The sequence below is a fragment of the Periplaneta americana genome, chromosome 13 (assembly GCF_040183065.1).
Source record: "Periplaneta americana isolate PAMFEO1 chromosome 13, P.americana_PAMFEO1_priV1, whole genome shotgun sequence".
NCBI classification, from domain to species: domain Eukaryota; kingdom Metazoa; phylum Arthropoda; class Insecta; order Blattodea; family Blattidae; genus Periplaneta; species Periplaneta americana.
The window spans coordinates 84,866,442-84,881,461 of NC_091129.1; the positions used below are offsets into that span (position 1 = coordinate 84,866,442).

General features: G+C 35.1%; 1 non-coding gene across 1 annotated transcript; it reads right to left on the bottom strand.

The window, feature by feature from the left end:
• Positions 1–604: 604 nt before the first annotated feature.
• On the bottom strand, positions 605–676 carry TRNAN-AUU (transfer RNA asparagine (anticodon AUU)). The gene has a single exon. It is a non-coding gene; the product is annotated as a tRNA-Asn (tRNA).
• Positions 677–15,020: the final 14,344 nt, after the last annotated feature.

Genomic DNA, 15,020 nt, shown 5'->3' on the forward strand with positions numbered 1-15,020 from the left:
GAATCTTCAAAACGAAAATAATATCAACTAATAATAAAATAGTAAAACAACAGTTATTATTATTACTACCGTAATCATTAATTATCACAATTACAACTAATCTAAATTCAAACCAAATTTCACAAAAATAATAAAAATAAAATAAATGTAAGATATGAAAAGAGAGAGAGAAAAAACACAGTGATACATATATATATATATATATATATATATATATATATATATATATATACAATACAATTCCTTATGCAAATCTAGTCTTTCAGGTGAAGCTCCCTGTAAAGCAGATTTGAATAGTTACAAGGGAAAAATTGTTCCGGGGCCGGGTATCGATCCCGGGACCTCTGGTTGAACGTACCAGCGCTCTACCACTGAGCTACCCGGGAACTCCACCCGACACCGTCTCAACTTTTCCCTTTATAGCCACTCAACTCGCGTGGCCTCACGAAACGCCAGAGACCCACAACGAGTGCACATAATCTCTGTGTGACTTGGAATTGTGGTTTTCTGTTAACGTACACAGTGACGTATATATTATTCAAATCTAGTCTTTCAGGTGAAGCTCCCTGTAAAGCAGATTTGAATAATTTCAAGGGAAAAATTGTTCCGGGGCCGGGTATCGATCCCGGGACCTCTGGTTGAATGTACCAGCGCTCTACCACTGAGCTACCCGGGAGAGATTGTGTGCACTCGTTGTGGGTCTCTGGCGTTTCGTGAGCCCACGCGAGTTGTGTGGATATAAAGGGAAAAGTTGAGAGGGTGTCGGGTGGAGTCCCCGGGTAGCTCAGTGGTAGAGCGCTGGTACGTTCAACCAGAGGTCCCGGGATCGATACCCGGCCCCGGAACAATTTTTCCCTTGAAATTATTCAATACAATTCCTTATTGAGACTGCACGAAATAAACCAACTAATAAATATAAAGGCAATACATAAAAAAACATACACACGCGATAAAATACAAATAAAAAAAGACACAATAAATAGAAAAAAAACATTATCCCCCAATTAATTCATCATTACAACAATAATTAATAACTCTTTGTCTTATTTCCTCGGCTCCCTCGCTCTCGGCCAGTTCCACCCTCAACTGTTAAACTTTTGCCATAAATTTTCCCACACTGTCACAAAATTTAACGTTATTTAACATATTGTATGTTGCCAAGTGCCCCCTGCTAGATGTAATGAATGACTCTGGCAGGAATCGTTTCCTCAGAGCTTCTGTGGCTTCACACTCCGATAAAATATGGTGTGATGTCTCGCCTTTACCACAAAGAGGACGTATTCTCGCCCCCTCTTCGTTGACGGTTTTAAGTGCCCTCCAGCCTCCTAGACGAAACCAGATTAAACCTAGTCTACCTTCTCTGCTACCTCCATAGAGATATAATTCAGCCCCCCAATTTGTTTTATCATCGATTGGATCTCCAGAGCAACCTTATCCCTACATTCCCCTTCTGTTATTTGCCTGTCTATATCCTTCAGGCGTTTCTTGACTTTCCGCCAGACATTTCGCTTGTTCTTGCAATCTTCCCCGATTATAAATCCCATGCCTATTTCCTTCAACCCTCTGCGTAATCTAGCCTAACTTAACCTAACCTAACCTAAACTAACCTAACCTAAAGATATAGTATGAATTACAATGATACTGAACCCCATAAATATGAAACTTATATTCATTTTATATCTTATTTCGTTTATGATAAGGTAAAGTACCCAAATAAGAGACACTTCTTTTTAACTGCTTATAAAAGAGGATGGTAATAGACATTTTAAATCTGAATGTGTGAAATACATAGAGCATTTCGTCTAATTTTAGAATTGACAATACAAATTTTAGTCAGTTTTTATTATTACTTTAAATTATAAAAAAAAAATGTAAAACTGGGAAATAATGATGTTTTGGAAATGGGTTCCAAATAAAAGATACGTGTGTTATTTAAGTTTATTTTTGAACATGGACAAACATTATTACCATTTGGCTCAAAATTGAAGCAATATATAACATTGTGAAGTCACGTACAGTAGATACTTTAATAAATTCAGGAACATTTTGAAATTGAAAGGGCCAGTGCAACAGTGGTCTAACTCATCTCAACTGAATTTCTGTTGTTTATTTGGCATTTTTCCAAGTGAAATTAAGATGCTTTACGAAGAGAACACAAAGTCGGTAAAATCAGACATGAATGTACTAATCTTATTTCGGCTACTATTACTAACGTAATATTGTCGCAATTTATGTCAGTTAAATGTAGCCTACATTATATTCCGCCTTAAAATAACAATTAGTCCATTCTAGGTCAGTTCTGTTTCGTAATGTTATAGAAACGCATAGCCAATAACATACAAAATTACTAAAAGTGTTTTGGACACAAAAATTAGTACGAATGATGTTAAATTTAATTTGCTACATATATAGTATACAGTACAATGATACCAAACCTCATAAAAATAAAATTTATAATCATTATATCTTATTTCGTTGATGTGATACTAATTTTACCGCACATCATCGTGTGATTATTTAGTTCATTATTCATAAAGAGCTACTATTCCACAATTACATCACGCCCTACATAATAAAAGAAAAATAATTATTGGATTCTTGTCCTATTTTGGTTCCTGATGAGTATTTTTTTTACAATGGAAATAATTTCAGAAATGAAAAATCTGATTTTCACACAATTGACCGAAACATCGCTCATTTATTTCCATTTCATATTAAGGTTTGATATAACATGTATGAAATATCGTTATAACTCACATTAATTCCACGACTGCACAGAATTTCCATACCTGTAAATAAAAGAAAATTGAACATTACCACAAAAAAGAAATAAACTCCATCATTTAACATAATTTTCTTGATATGTACCAATACGTCTACACTAGGCATGCCCAGCCAGGGCAAATCTAGCCTTCAAACGAGGTCAAATAGTTACGCAGAATCTCAGAATCCAACAGGCACATGCTTAAAAAATATTCTATGTCACTGTTGCAACTCGTTTGAAGGCTGGAATTGGCCCGACTGGGCGTACCTGATCTAAACGAGCGTCCATGAGATAAAGCTAAGATGTTTTTGACCCAATCAGCTTTTCATGTATAGAAAGTTGTAAAAAAATTAATTGAAATAAAATAAATCGGAGGTTTAGAAAATAACATCCACAATATGTTATTTCATACAGGCCTTAAATATAACTGCAGGACAGAACTGATGATAATTTATTATGTAAGAAAAACATGAAAGTAAATAATTGATAATTTGACAGAAATTTAGAAATATCAGACCTAATCCCCCATTATTAATCAAGTAATGCAGTTATTACGACGATGTGCTCGTGAACAATTGAAAATATGTGCGTAAGGACGGCAAACTCAAAATACAAAATTTCCAGTTTAGTGCTGCCATCTCTTGGGTTCAAGGGATAGGAACTATTTATGAGAGTTCCAACATCAGGAGCACCGTGGATCTTACACATATCTTATTGTTATTCAATTATTTTTCTCTTTAAGAAATGAGGGATAGGCCTACGTAAACCCTTTTTTTTTACACTTTTCTTCGATTTATCTTCTCGAGTCCTCTGTTAGGATAAATTGGTGTTGAATTGTAGAGAGTAATAACTCAGTTTCAGATTATAATCAAAATATATTGCGGTTAAATGATATGTTAAATTAGGAGCATCCCTGCCATTGAAAAATGAACTTTACGGGTAGAAGTAAGCTCTAGGTTAAGCTTGGAGACGTTGATAGAGTTTTAATTAGAGTCGTGTACAACCGGCGACGAAAAATATAAATTATATATTGCTATTGAGCGCCTAGCCCTATAATCAGTATGGAAAGCTCTCTCGTCTCGCAGAGTGTCTCAAGGTCGGTTTATCGAATATTCGAGTTTTTCTCACTCTTTGTGGGTGGACGGCAAAGGCAGACCACATTGAGCCACGCAGGAGTTACATAAGTTCTTGCAAGGACTCGTTTATCATCGTGTAGGCCTACCATTTTATTGATAATATTCTTCCTCTTTCAGTACAATAAATAAATAAATAAATAAATAAATAAATAAATATAGAAAGAAAGAAACAAGCAAGCAAACAAACAAACAAACAAACAAACAAACAAACAAATAAATAAATAAATAAATAAATAAATCAATCGATCAATAAATCAATAAATAAATCGATCAATCTATCATTGAATCAATCAGTCAATCAAACTAATCAATCATTCATCGATCCATCTTTTATCATCCATTCATCCACCCATCGACTCAATCATTCATATTCATTAATTCATTTATCTATGATTGATTGATAATTCTTTCACTGATTAATCCATTAATTCATTAATTGATTCATTCATAGATTCATTGATTGAGACATTCATCCAGTCCAGGTATTACAGTTGGGTACCGTCATGAGCAACAACATTTTTCGAGAAGTACAAGCATTTGAGCTTCAGAGTACTTTTCTTTTTGTTGAAAACACTCTATCTTCTTACAACATGATTTATTAGTGAAATAATAAGCAGCTGTTTAGAGTAATGAAAAGGCATTATATATTAACAACTTATGCTTTAGAGGTATGCATTTTGAGTTTAAAATGTAAATGTTATACTCAAATGTAGGCCTATGCACTTATTTTCTTTCTCTTTAGTAAAGAATTATAATTATAATTTATTTTGTTCTTGCATTTCTTTACGCATCAGATTTCATATTTTCCATTACATTTAATTTCTTTGTTTTTACCAGTGTCCATTTGTTCTTTTATATATTAGTTATGAAGATTAATGTATTAAAGTGTCCAATCAATAAATGCAGACCTATATCAAGGAAACATATTTTTTAATAGCACAAAGTAAATATTTATCAATTGTCACTCCGTTTGTACACTCAGTAAATGTCGGTTTGATGTATGATGAAGTGTGCCTGGTGGTCTGTCTACCATGCAAAATACAAGGAATAACCGATTAAAAATGGAATATTCGGTCGGATGCCCGACTTTGACGGATGTTCTCTATCCGGACGAATTTAACCGGTTGTAAGCGCTATTTTACAGCTCTCTAGTTGTGACACAATATCTAGGAACAGCAGATGAAATTGAGGTTATGGTTAAAAGATCTGTTATATTACGGGTGTCCTTGAAATTGAAAAATGAAATTTACGCGTAAACGTACACTCCATGTTACAGTCAAAGACAGCGACAGAGTTGTAACAGATTATTTACAAGTAGCTGATGAAGTTGGGATTATGGCTAAAAATTCTCTCATATTACGAGTTTTTCGGTCTTCTAAAATAAAATTTACGTCTGAAATTACACAGAAGGTTATGGTCTAGGCCAACGATAGATTTGCAACAAAATATCAAAATATTGATGAATACTGTTTGAAGCGTCCACTGCAAGAATGATGGATGTCACTTTTTTTTGAAAATTAACCAAGACTGTCAATGCATAGCTTAAGACATATAGAATGTACATAGAGAGTTACATGGTATTAACACTGATAGTCATTGTCCAGTAATGATCGGAAAATCACAGTTAAGCTTCGAGCGCTAAGCATTTTAAACTTTCAATTGCTTCTCCTGCAAAATGTATTCCAAATGACATCCATCAGTCTTGCAGTGGTCTCTACGTATGATGTTGAGATTATTGTTAAAACAATTTCTAATATTACGGGATTTCGTCCTCACAACATGAAATTCACGTCTGAAATTACACACGACATTGCGGTTATGGCCAAAGACGATGTATGTAAATTTCATTGCACACGAAATGAACACTGCACATAGTCACTTGTAGGTTATATCACATAGTAGGTGTATATTGAGGGAAAAGTAAAGAAACTTACCAATAAAAAGGAGAAGAAAAGAAAGACAAAAATCAAGTTACGTTTCCATGAAAATGAAGCACAAGACCATAGTAGACCGTAGGAGGGGGGAACCGTGTTGTTATTCCGCGGGTCGGGGTCTAAGCATCTGTAATAATAACCATCCACTATTACCCAAAATTAAGCCTCAGGCTGCAGTGCAAGCCTTCGGGTCCTTCCTCCGTAAAATGAAAAAAAAAAAAAAAAATCCTTTGGTCGGACGGACAATAGAGTAGTGCTGGATTTTAAAGGGTAACAACTTACTTATTTACAAATGGATTTTAAGGAACCGGTAAGTTCATTGCCGCCCTCACATAAGCCCGTCATCGGTCCCTATCCTGTGCAAGATTAATCCAGTCTGCATCATCATATCCCACCTCCCTCAAACACATTTTAATATTATCTTCCCATCTACGTCTCGGCCTTCCCAAAAGTCTTTTTCCCTCCGGTCTCCCAACTAACAATCTATATGCATTTCTGGGTTCGCCCATACGTGCTAAATGCACTGACCATCTCAAAGGTCTGAATTTAATATTCCTAATTATGTCAGGTGAAGAATAGAAGCGTGCAGTTCTCGTTATGTAACTTTCTCCATTCCCCTGTAACTTCATCTCTCTTAGCCCCAAATATTTTCCTAAGAACTTTATTCTCAAATACCCTTAATCTCTGTTGCTCTCCCAAAATGAGAGTCCAAGTTTCACAACCATACAGAACAACCGGTAATATAACTGTTTTATAACTTCTAACTTTCTAATTTTTTGACAGCAGACTAGATGGCAAAAGCTTCTCAACCGAATAATAACACGCATTTCCCATATTTATTCCGTGTTTAATTTCCTCCCGAGTGTCATTTATATTTGTTACTGATATTGGAATTTTTGTAACTCTTCGAAAGATAATTCTCCAAATTTTTATGTTTCCATTTCGTACAATATTCTGGTCACGAGACATAATCATATACTTTGTCTTTTCAGGATTTACTTCCAACCCTATCGCTTTACTAGCTTCAAGTAAAATTTCCGTGTTTTCCCTAAAAGTTTGTGGATTTTCTCCTAACATATTCACGTCATCCGCATAGACAAGAAGCTGAAGTAACCCATTCAATTCCAAACCCTGTCTGTTATCCTGAACTTTCCTAATGGCATATTATAGAGCGAAATTAAAAAGTAAAGGTGATAGTACATCTCCTTGCTTTAGGCCGCAGTGAATTGGAAAAACGTCAGATAAAAACTGGCCTATACGGACTCTGCCGTAAGTTTCATGAGACACATTTTAATTAAACGAACTATTTTGTTGGGAATACCAAATTCAATAAGAATATTATATTAATCTTCTCTCTTAACCGAGTAATACGCCTTTTTGAAATCTATGAATATCTGATGTACTATGACCTTATATTCTCATTTTATTCTCCAATATCTGTCAAATACAAAACATCTGATCTATAGTTGATCTATTACTCCTAAAACCGCACTCGCGATCCCAGATATTTAATCTACATACGGATTTAATCTTCTCAAAAGAATATTGGACAACATTTTGTACGACGTAATAACTTAGTTACAGATCGAAATTTATTTGCGTATAGATAGGCCTACACATATAGGAGATATATGCAACTCTTCTGAGCACTTCAGACCAATTTTTTTTTTTTGTTCAACATTTTCGTTTAAATGGTGTGATACAGACATAATTTATTCGAAATGAACATCCAAGATGATATGAGGCACTTCCCGATTACGCTGCTCACACCAGTTCCCTCATCCGTCACACTACATTCTTCTCCAGCTTTCAATTCCTTATTACACACATCAGTCATTATGTCCTCCGGCGCTTCCAATGTATATCTATGAGTCATCTACAGCATACTCCCAATACCATATACGATTTTTTTGCCAAATTGCGAGGAAGACCCTACATGACGGACCGTCGTTTCGGTGTCACACAAACAGAGTGGATCCCTTTTTTTTTTTTTTTTTTTTGAGATGGAGATCACTATTAAAGGAAATTGTGGAAAAGAAGGAAAACGGGACGACCCCGGGAAAACCCTCAGAATCTTGGCTTAGTCCATCACAAATATAACTCCATCACAGCATAGATTTCAAATCGGGTCTGCTATCATCTTAAACCAGTGCTTTGCAAAATATGTTGCCAAGGCGGTGAGCACCAGAGCTAATGGATTTACTTTAAAGTTTCATTTTAGCTACGTATAAATAACAACAAGCGACATGTAAAAACTCCTTAGTAAGTAGTGTTGTTTTGTGACAGTACAAGAATATGACTTGCATATAATAAAATTTTTAATTCGGAACTGTCATTATTGAACTCTCCAACTTCATATTCTGACAAGGTTACAATAACTGACGCGGTCTTTAGTTTGTCATGTTGCAGGGAAGTCAATTTACAAAGTTTGCATCATTATTATCATACTAATTACCAGGCTTCGAGACTTCGGACCCAATAGAGCAGTTCAGTGGGAAATCCGCATAACGGCGTTCTGATCATAGTGGTAAAGCGTACAGCGTAGAATGGTTGCCAACAAATACGCATAGGAAAACGCTCTGGATTTGAATGTTCTGACGAATTTGGTTTTCATACAAACTGTGTCTGAAACTATTACACGATTAGAAAAGTCAAAGCAAGAGATGCCGGAAGCCCTGAAATTAATTTAGAAAATGATGCAGAGAATTATGAGACACCAAGTACACCGGTTACTGAACGTGTAAAACAGAAGTGGAAATCAATTTTATCTAAAAATAACGGATATGGAACATTGTGTAACATAAGCAGCAAATTAGTGGACATAGAGTCACCCGAGAATAAAGGACTGTCTCTTAGAGACTGCAATGATGTTAAGGTTTTTTAGTTTTGCACCTATCACGTCATGGGACATAGAGCGCAGCTTTCTGCTGTACAAACTTTGATAGATAACCGAAAAAGATTTACGTTTGAGACACTGAGAATGTAACTTGTATTAGGTATATTGCAATTCGGTACTGTAACTGCACTTCCTAAAGACGACCAATAGGATAAATGAAAAAATTAAAATTTCTACATGCTTATTTCCACCATTAACAATGCTTATAAAAGACAGGAAAATAAATTATTTTCACATTCTTTTGACATTATCATTGTGTAATGTATATTTACTTTCAGAATGTACATATGTGTGTTCCCCATACTACCGTACTCTACTCTAAATAGCAACGTTGTTACCTCAATACATCTCTATCTACTTGCAGCGAGTCAACAACCTATAGTGCATGCACAGTAAACTTATTGTATCGGGTCCAAAGTCTCGAAGCCTGCTAATTACTAGATAATAGGGGAATTCGGGGGAATATGGGCACGTGAGGAATATGGGCAATATTACATTTTCATGTCGAAACTCTTGCAACGAGTTATGTTTCTTCGCTAATAACGGTTAGTATCGTAATGGTTGCTGTGGGAAGCGCGCTGTGCGGTATGACTCGTATTGTTGTTAAAATAGCCATCTGAAACGTGAGTATTGACTTCAAAGTATACTAAAATTTCACAATACTTATTTTAGATATGTTATATGCAATAGATTACACATGAACTTTAGAAAATAGTTAAAATCTAATAGTATACATACAGAATACACATCTTGAACTGCCGTTCTATTGCGTCAGACGTTGTTTTGTAAATAGTCTCCGGTAGAGCCAACTGTTGAAATAAACCCTGCATGTCGGGGTAATATGGGCACTAATTTTCGGGGGAATATGGGTAAGCTTTACACTTCATAAAATGACTCTTCAATCTTGATGAAAATGGCCTACAAATGATCACAAGTGCGAAAGATGTCATTGCACCCAAAGAACACAAAGTGGTGCAATGCATTTGCCTTAAAGATAAGGGAGAAACCATTACCCTTGTTCCCGGCTTCAGTGCAGCAGGGAACTACTTTCCTCCAAGTATTATTATAAAAGAAATGAAGACAATAATGACTGAAAGAACAGCTGCCTGCTGTCAGTAAATTACACTTCAACAAGCAGTCAGCCTACATTAACGGAGATACGAGGTGTAATCACTAAATTCCGAGACTTGTCCCATAAGTGGAAATAAAATTACTTCATTTAAATTTGGCTGCCATCCCCTTCAAGATAGTTCACTTGGCAGATATACACTGATACCAATGTGTCTGCCATTTTTGGAATGCCTCCTGGTAGTCGCGTTCTTGAAGCCTCTCAAACACCTTTTGCGATTCGCGTTGGATCTCCTTCACAATGCCAAAACGGTGACCCTTTAGCTTGAATTTCATCTTCGGAAACAAAAAACAGTCGCAGGCGGCCAAAACTGGTGAATATGGGGGTGAGGAACGACGAACATCTTATTACGGGTGAAAAACTGGAGTGTTGTGAGAGTTCTGTGAGCTCGCGCAGTGTCGTCGTTGCTTTTTGTCCAGAGTTGTGGTCGTTGATATTCAAAATGGACATGAGGATCATTATGCACAATTTGTCGTATTTTTTCGACATTTTCGGCAGTTTTGCACGTGTGTGGTCGACCTGGCCTCTCGTCGTCCTTCAGAGATGTTCTGCCATTTATGAAACGCGAATGCCATTCAAAACACCTAGCCTGACTCACTGTTTCGTTCCCGTAGGCTTGCTTCAACATTCCATGGGTTACGGTCGCCGATTTCCCAAAGAATTTGAGTTTGGCTCTCTGCTCCAGTTTCGAGTCCATCGTGATTTCGCAAATGCGCGGATGCACGTGCTAACAAAACCTTGTGTAACATAGGTCTCAATCAAGATAGCGCTTCGAAACTTTGTGTCGTGTCTCTTCAAGGTCGTCTAGTGTCACTGCTGCGCACGCGTGTCAATCACGTGATCCCTTCGCCCACAGCAGACACAATCTCGGAATTTAATGATCACACCTCGTATATTTTTCTTAATAATCAAGAACTATGTTGTTTATTTCAACATCAGTAACCATGCACCTGCAATTTTGATAGTAGGTGGACGTGATTCACATAGTTGTAATCCTGATACTCTTAAATTTGCAGTAGAAAATGGATTATGCATGTTTTGTTTTCCTCCACACGCCACAGTCTGGCTTCAATCAGTAGATAGGGATTTGTTTGGTCCTCTGAAGAAAGCTTATAACTGTGGTGCTACAGCTTTCTTCAGGCAACATAGGAGACCTTTTAAGCAGATCGAGTTTGCTTCCATTGTCTAAGAAGCATGGATCCGATGTGTCAATGTATGTCTGGCTGTAAATGCCTTCCGAGCTTCAGGCCCTATTTCACTGCACATGAGTGTCATTGGCACTGCAGCATCAGGTGACAAACCTACAAGTCATACAATTCCTTCCACTGATTCAAATGTCTTAGAATCTCCAAACGTCATTCATCGCCAAAGAGTCACATCATCTGCCAAAGGCCTTACGCATTAACCATCACAAATTGCATATACAATATATAATATAGTCAATACAGTTATATTTTCAAGTATTTTAAGTGCTTTTTCACTTCTTTCAGTTGATTGTGATTCACATCGTTACTGCCCATTTTACCCCCACACTCGGGGGTATGGGCAAAAAACATTAACTTGTATTTTGCTGTTTTACTTGCATACGTTTAGGAGTAAGCAGTCAGGATTCTATTATAATATAGCTAAATTCTGAAGAAACATATCCCACCTGTAAAATTAATTATTAGAAAAAACCGAGAGATATTGCACCCGAAATAGTACTAAGGTGCCCATATTCCCCCGACTTCCCCTATGGATAATTTCCTGTACAACAAAGGATGCTATCGCATGTCCTTCATAGTCTGTGAAAGTGGTCTTATAAAACCAGTTTGTACAACGATAGTATACAGTAGATAAATACACATTTCAATAAGTAGTAAATAACCTCACAATCTCGTATCCTTGAACTGTCAGCATAGGACGACAAAGTCATAGCGCAGAGTTAGGATTGTAGAACCTGTCCACAACCATAGACATTTATTACAAAGGGAGTAAAAACTGAATAATTTTCATGGAAGTCTGTGGTACATCTAGCACGTCCAATCCATTCATCTTATAAATTTCTTTGAAATCAGCTAATTTACCTTTGCATTATTTCGCACATTTTTCTTCTCCTTATCTAATACGGTGTGTGTAATATTCCGTTTACTACAGAGTTTTTTGTTCTCCTTCCTTTGTCTAAACCTGCTTATAATCTAATTAAGTTCAGTTTTTAAACACGTCATTTACAATAACTTCCATTGAAGATTATGGATAATTTAATTAGTATGCTGGTGTTAGTATGCTTAGTAATTTCATTCTATTTAATATATGGTAAAGGACATCATATAAACTATGATAAGAAGGAAATCGTGTGTCGTGTTTATATGTATTTCCAGAGCGAACATGACAATACAAGCAATGGAAGACAATCCATTTACAATGATCATGTATTGAATAGAACAATTAAAGCGACGGGTGTGTCTAAAATTGAGTAACATATATAGTTACATGAAAGATAATGAATGGGGAGGAAAGCTTAAAAGCCCTTCCAGAAACCTTATTCGCCACTCCTCTCTTATGACACTTAATCAGAAAGCTTAAAACGGATAGTACTTGTTTCATAAAAAAATTTGAGAGTTAGAATTTATAAAAGTTATATTACCGGTTGTTCTGTATGGTTGTGAAATTTGGACTCTAACTTTGAGAGAGGAACAGAGATTAAGGGTGTTTGAGAATAAGGTTCTATTTGGGACTAAGAGGGATGAAGTTACAGGAGAATGGAGAAAGTTACACAACGCAGAGCTGCACGCATTGAATTCTTCACCTGACATAATTAGGAACATTAAATCCAGACGTTTGAGATGGGCAGGGCATGTAGCACGTATGAGCGAATCCAGAAATGCATATAGAGTGTTAGTTGGGAGGCCGGCGGGAAAAATACCTTTGGGGGGCCCGAGACGTAGATGGGAAGATAATATTAAAATGGATTTGATGGAGGTGGGATATGATGGTTGGGACTGGATTAATCTTGCTCAGCATAGGGATGAATGGCGGACTTATGTGAGAACGGCAATGAACCTCCGGGTTCCTTAAAAGCCAGTAAGTATGTAAGTAAGTACTTGTTTCATATAAAGAAGACTTCAGTTAGACCAACTTTAGACAATATTTTATCAGAGGCTCACAAAATATGAAAAACTACAAATTAAAATTTCACGTACTAAAACCTACTGGATTCTAGCAGTAATGAGGAGAAAAAGAAATATTTTAAGAAACTTGGAGACATTCTTATCTTACGCAACAGACTTTTAAGAAGAATGAGAAAAATGAGGAAATTAGGAAGATCTATAACAGTCTTATTTTAGCGTAGTTTTACGAGGGAGAGTAAAAAAATAACATTAATAATTGTTTTATTTATTTATTTATTTATTTATTTACTTATTTATTTATTTTGCTAATAATCGTAACATAAAATGTAATATATACAAAAAAAAAAAATTAGCTCGCCCCTGAAGGAGCAGAGCTCGAGCTCATGGGCGGATTCCTGAATTGAAATTAATAATTATACAATACAATTTGTCTTGTGTCTACTGTGCAATTATATTATATGAATTTAAATTTAAAATTTTTCAATTTTTATAAAATCCATACATAATATTTTTAATTTAATAATAGAACTATTTTAATTGACAAGATTAGGATATTTAAATATAAATTTGTTATATATTCTTGGGCCTAAATTACTACTATGATTAAATATTGTAACAGTGTTGCATTTTGGTTCAAACAATCTTAAAGAATTCATACCTTTTGTTTCATAACTATGAGAATACAATTCAAAATTATTTCGATTTTTATGTATGAATTTTATTAATACAATATAATAATTTTGTCTTACGTTAAGTACATTAAAGTCAAGAAACAAATTTTGAGATGGATAATCAATAGGTTTATGAAGACATATTTTAATTATTTTCTTCTGTAATAAATAAAGTGGATTAAAACTGGATTTAAATGTGGTACCCCAACCTATAATTCCATACATAATTACCGATTGAAATAAAGTTAAGTATATTGTACGTAATAAAGTTATTGACAAGTGATTCCTCAATAAAACAAAATAATATACTATTTTACGTAATTTATTACAAAGGTAATTAATGTGCTGGTTCCATTTGAAATGATTATCGAAAATTATGCCTAAATACTTAACTTCAGAGGACTCTTTAATAATCGGACATTTACACTGTATAAGACAACAATCAGAATTATGTAATTTAATACTTAATATAGGTGTAGGTGGTTATTAATTGAATATGTACAATAAGTAGGGGCAGGTATTTATGAAGTTGAATTTTATCATTTGTGTTTTTTTTTTAATATTGGTGTCGGCGGAGTATGTTGAAGATTCATTTGTACTCTTAGCGAGGATTAATGGAAATTTTGGAAAATACAATTATTTTGGAATTGGTGTATTAACTCAATATGAATATTACTTCCCAAATAATTAACATTCAAGGTTCGCTGGATTCTGGTAAATAGACAACAGACAATATTTTGTTGCATTGAGACTGTATTTAACACACATTCATTAAAACCGAAAAAAAACTTGCAGCCCTCAAATTAACACTTTCAAATTATTAGTGAATTCAATTCTCCGTCTCTTGAGTTCACTAATGTAATCAAAACACTTGGGATACCATGTAATGTAGCCTACTTGGATATATAACAAATTCAAGCAAAAAAAAAAAAAATCCGAAAAAAAATTCAGAATATAAAATTCGCTATAAAATAACGCAATAGTAATAATTCGCGAATGTGGTCGTAATTCGCTATTACAACTCTATTTCGCGATTTCTCGCGATTGTTTTACCAGCATATTATTAATCAGAATCGCTTAATTCGTAAAGATTAGTAAAAATCTATTGCCTAGGCCTATCTATTATGTCGCGATTTTCGCGATCTCCATAAATACCCGGCCCTGACAATAAGACAACAAACACTTCATCACTTTTAACACAGTATAACGGAAACACTTGCATTTAACATAGTTGGGACTATGTTGAAAAGTGATGAAGAGTTTGTAGTCTTATTGTACATATTCAATTAATAAAACAGTTATTAATGTTACGTTTTGACTCTCCCTCGTATATTTTATATTTTTCAGGGGTAAAGGTACTGACCATCCTATCCCTTATTT